Below are 5,000 nucleotides of genomic sequence, written 5' to 3'. Positions count from 1 at the left end.
GGTGATTAAATCTCACCAAATTTGTATAATGAAATAGGTGAAATTAAGTGATTTGAATTTGAAAAAAATTGCCACGATAAAAGCTAAAATTCTAAACATAATCAATTGTTACATTCCAAACAACTTTAAATCAAACGTTTTTTGAATTTGGCAATAAAAACGCCAAGTTGGCACTCAAGCTCCACTTCAAGTTGAACCAGAGGGGGTCGCACTGTAGCCATCGTTAACTTGTAGCCTGACACTAATACCAACCAGGACTTATAGTTTGACGTCATTTTTCAGGTTTGTGCATCGTCTAGTGAGTTGTCGTTAGTAGAGCTCAAGGAAACAACCGATTCCATAGGTTGAACTATTGAATACAACTCACAATTTGTTTTCTTTTGCGGCCAAAGACTTGCCTTTTGACGATATTTTTTGGTCAGTGTCAGGCTATAAGTTAACGACGGCTGCGGTCGGACTGCGTGGTAAAGTAACAACCCCGTGATTTTTAGAGCGGTCAGTGACCAGGTGGGTGAATTTAATCAAACATCTCTTTGTTTCTGAGGTGTCTACCTCATTAGGACACATTATAATGATAACAATGGAAATACCCCGTAAATTCTACATATTAACGAATCTTGGCGTCTTTTCATAACGATCACAATACAACAAATACAGGTACATTCGAAGAATAACAGCTAAATGAGACATTCATAATAAGCTAAATGAATTATATAACGAAACCAAATCACACATATTTTATAATGCAATAGGTAAATATGTATCAAAAGGTAACTTTGGTGTTGTATTTTCCTTTAAAATGGAAGAGTGTCCAGACAGAAGGGACAACTTAAGAAAATGACCTATCAAAAAAACACTTTTTGGACCGAGTATTTTTTTTTAATGAATGAGGCACTGTGAAGAGCATTGAGCATGGTGAAAACGTCGATGATGAAATTGTTAAGCAAGAAACGCCTATCGAATAGTAAGGAAAGAAAGCCCTAACGCATGTAAACAATAAACCTGGGGAAAACAATAAAATCAAGTAATATAGTATGCACAAGTCGATGTCAATAATTTTTCGGTGACCTCTCGATAAATGAATTTATGTTAAAATCATTGAGAAGTAAAAGGTATCTTGCAGACCTCCCTAAACCAAGATTTATCCCCCCCCCCCCCCCCCCCCCCACCTCCCTTTGCCTCACTGGGATTATGATTTAGTGTCATTTTAGATCCCTTGTGGCAAACTAAATTCCACTCCCCGTCTCCTTTCCCTACCTCCTCCTCTCTCTCTCTCCCTCTCTCTTTTATTATTTTCACTGTATGGTCTTCGCACCGCTCCCCACTGACTGGGTTTTGTGGTTCAGTGGCGTACAAGGTGTCGTCACACTTTCGTTTACCTATGAAAATCTATTAGCCCAGTGTGTCCATTAACAAGAGGGTTTATGATTGTTGTTCTTATTGTAAATAAACATCAAAGGATATTATTGTCTTCTCATTGGATATCTTATTGACACTTGAACAGTTTTAATATTTCTTTATTATAAATGGTAATGATGAAAGCTGTTAATCGTTTTAATTTATAGATATTAGCATTATTGTAAACTGTATTTTAATTCTCCTCCTCCTCCTCCTCCTCCTCCTCCTCCTCATCTTCTTCTTCTTCTTCTTCTTCTTCTTCTTTCCCTGATCTCCTTTTTTTTCTGTAACTTTTTATGATCAACTGATTGTACTTTTTAATCTTTATCACCACTTTCCCTTCTTTATTCTTGTTTACTTCCATTTCATTGTTAGTTGCTCTTGTTAATATACAACAACAACAACATCAACTACTACTACTACTACTACTACTACTACTACTACTACTACTACTACTACTACTACTACTACTACTACTACTACTACTACTACTACTATTAATAGTAATATTAATAATAATAATAATAATAATAATAATAATAATAATAATAATAATAATAATAATAATAATAATTATTATTATTATTATTATTATTATTACCATCATTATCATTGTTATTATTATTATTATTATTATTATTATTATTATTATTATTATTATTATTATTATTATCATCATCATTATAATTATTATTATCATTACTGAGGCACAGTTATTTTTTAAAATAATTGTTATCATTGGATTTTGCCTTGTTTTCTTATTCCTCTTCCTCCTCATTACCCCCTTCTTCTTCTTCTTCTTTTTCTTTTTCATTTTTTCTTCTCTTTACTACTACTACTACTACTACTACTACTACTACTACTACTACTACTACTACTACTACTACTACTACTACTACTACTACTACTACTACTACTACTACTACTACTGCTACTGCTACTACTACTACTACTACTACCACTACTACTACTACTACTACTACTACTACTACTACTACTACTACTACTACTACTACTACTAGATCTTGTCTTTCTCCTCCTGCCCTGCGCTCCTCCTCCTCCTTCTCTTCTTTCTCCTCCTCCTCCATCTTATTTTTTTCCTCCTCCCATTTATCAACTCAATCCTGCTCCTCCTTATTTTCATTCTTCTATTTACCGTTCCCCTCCTACGTTTCACCCTTCTCTGCTTTCTCATTCTTTACGTCAACCTATTGCTTCTCATTTCTTTTTAAAAATATATATATAATTTCAATCACAATTTGATGAACATTGTACATTCGAAACTTTCTTGAATCTCTCTGTATCTCATAATGCCATATTAGATTCTTTTAATTAATACAGTGAAGTCTCTCTCTCTCTCTCTCTCTCTCTCTCTCTCTCTCTCTCAAACACACACACACACACACACACACACACATACGCAAGAGATTTGCCTAGTTAGTAAATTGTTCTGGGGTTTAAATCTGCGTCCAAAATGGACGCTATCCATCGCACCAACCGATAGTTTATCATTCCGTATGCCATTTATAACAGTGCCTGCTCGTCTTACAGATTTTGTTGTCGTTGTCGAATAGCCTACATATTCAACGTTTTAGATATGTGATTTATGCAAAAATAGTAATATGATATACAAGACGATTATTTGTTAAAAAGGTCAAAACAAATATTATTACTTTGTAATGAAAACCGTGCACGTTCGTAAACGGATATTTAAACCGCCAAACTGTTTACCTTTTTGTTTCCCAAATGAGCTCAAACTATAGGCTGCAGGAAGCTAACATTGGATTTGTGAGTTTAGGAATATGAGTAACCTCCCCTTGCCATGGGATTCTCAAAGAACGTCTATTTTCAGTTATCTCTAATTTACGTCACAATGAAAAATATTGTGGTAGTCAGTTGTTTTTTTAAAACATCAAAATTAATTGATTTTTAAATTTCCGATTTATCTGATTCAATTAAGCCGATATGCATATATTAGCAGATCTGATAAACGAAGACAATTATGGGCTTTATTTAACATTGTATTGGACAATATTTTGCTTTGGTTTTAGAGTATTTGGGTTAACAGACCTTTTTACATAAGTGTATTTCAACTTACGCATTAATTTTAAACATGAGAGTTTCTGTGTGACCGTCCTCTTCTCTTCAAGATATGCTCAAATTGAGCAGAATGTTGTTTCAAAGGATTATTTTAGACAATTTTGTCAATAGAAATAATTAATTAACTCCGATTTTTACATAAATGCAAACAAAATACAATCAATTAATAACAACGTAAATAATTATCATATTTGCAAATAAAATTAACCACACTAATATGAATACAAAAAAAATATTGATAAAGTTCTCGACTATAATTGAAATTAAATGGGAAGGATGCATTCACAAATGAGGAAAAGAATGATATCCGATTGCTTAAGGATTAATTTAAACTCAGAATGGCCACAAAAGAAAACAAATCGTGAGTTGTATTCAATAGTTCAACCAATTGGACCACTTGTTTCCATGAGCACTACTAACGATAACTCACTAGGCGGTGCAAAACGTAATAATGACGTTAAAATGCTAGTCTTTTTTGGGTTTCAGTATCAGACTATAACTTAACGAAGGTTACGGTATCAGGCTATTAGTTAAAGATGACTCGGTTATACTCCATGACTTATGGCTCTGAAGTGCTTTTTAAAGATAATCATCCTGGCCCTACATTATAGCCATAATGCTCATTTAGCTAGAGATTTTCCTGTTTCTCTGGCTTAAACCAGTTAACTGCAGCACTCTGGAAAGACGTTTTTAAAAATTTGCCCGGAAAACTCGTCATTCAAATATCGGTCGATTCAAATAACCCTCACCTTGGCAAAAATCTCAAACCTGTTGACTTCGCAAAGTCCCAGGTTTGAGAGTTTTTTTCAAAGATCTCGTTGTTCAAATCGACGGATATTTGAATGACGAGTTATCTGTCCAAATATTTAAGGACGAGTTTTTTTTCCAGAGTGGGGAAGTTAACTGGTTAAACGGATAGTAACGATCATTAGCAATTGTTTAGAACAGGCTAGCCGGTCGCAAAGTAGATTTCGTCAGATCATTGAGTTCCAATTATCCAAGCACTGCTGAACATGGTCAGAGAATCTAGTTAAAATATCGACAGAAAGCAGAGCCCATACCGTTAGCTTTGCCCATGAGTCAAGTGCTGAACCAAATGAGCTAAATAAGGGAGCCTCTTACATGTTCATGAACTGTTATATCACAGATTGTCTGAACACACTTGTTCCCATCAGTAAGTGTGCTGAGTAAATTCTGTTTTTTTTTGGGAAAAACTCTACCTCGCTACCATTTTTTTTGGTGTGTCGTAGGTCATTCGAAATACCAGAATACTAAGAAGTTAAAATTAATGAAGCACTCAATTATTTTACATCATTTAGCTCTCTTTCTAATAGGTACGTATACTGTCATACTCTGATACAAAAATAAATATAAACAAGTACTTATTTAAAATTTTGGCCAGGAAACTCGTCCTTCAAACCTGGGACTTTCCGGGTCAAAGTGCAAGCCTTAACCTTTCGGCCACCTCGTCCACATAGGCTACTTATAAACAACAACATATT

The 5,000-nt window shown here is 34.2% G+C and overlaps 1 protein-coding gene across 2 annotated transcripts in view; it reads left to right on the top strand.

The window, feature by feature from the left end:
• Positions 1-1,352: 1,352 nt before the first annotated feature.
• The window catches only part of LOC144966528 (QRFP-like peptide receptor), a 195,435-nt gene continuing 191,787 nt past the window's right edge, over positions 1,353-5,000 (top strand). For both annotated transcript variants that reach the window (XM_078903159.1, XM_078903160.1), the window contains exon 1: positions 1,353-1,529. The gene's annotated coding sequence lies outside the window, so the exon portion shown is untranslated. The remainder of the gene's footprint in view (positions 1,530-5,000) is intronic.

The sequence above is a fragment of the Berghia stephanieae genome, chromosome 2, assembly GCF_034508935.2.
Source record: "Berghia stephanieae isolate SIO BIC M18660-M18661 chromosome 2, UCSD_Bste_1.3, whole genome shotgun sequence".
NCBI lineage: Eukaryota > Metazoa > Mollusca > Gastropoda > Nudibranchia > Aeolidiidae > Berghia > Berghia stephanieae.
The sequence above is the reverse complement of the archived record's forward strand: the minus strand, read 5'-3'. Positions and strand labels throughout refer to the sequence as shown.